The sequence below is a fragment of the Malaclemys terrapin genome, chromosome 12 (assembly GCF_027887155.1).
Source record: "Malaclemys terrapin pileata isolate rMalTer1 chromosome 12, rMalTer1.hap1, whole genome shotgun sequence".
Classification (NCBI taxonomy): Eukaryota; Metazoa; Chordata; order Testudines; family Emydidae; genus Malaclemys; species Malaclemys terrapin.
Genome location: NC_071516.1, coordinates 23,258,722 through 23,259,075, shown reverse-complemented (window position 1 = coordinate 23,259,075; position 354 = coordinate 23,258,722).

Genomic DNA, 354 nt, shown 5'->3' with positions numbered 1-354 from the left:
GTGTGTCTGTGTATAATATATATACATAGGTTTTTTTGTCTGGTGGGGAAAAAAAAATTCCCTGGAACCTAATTCTTCCCCCCCCGCAATTTACATTAATTCTTAACGTTTTGCTTAAAGTAGCATTTTTCAGGAACATAACTACAACGTTAAGTGAGGAGTTACCGTATGTTATAAAGCATGGCAATTAAAAACAAAAAAGACACACAACTTGGGGCAACCCAGTTATTGTTGCATTAAGGCTGTTTTAAATCAGGAAAAATGTAATATTCTAGATCAACATTAATTAGCACTTCATATAGCCTGTATATTTTTTATACACAACAAACAAGAAAAAATCTTATGTGCAATAAA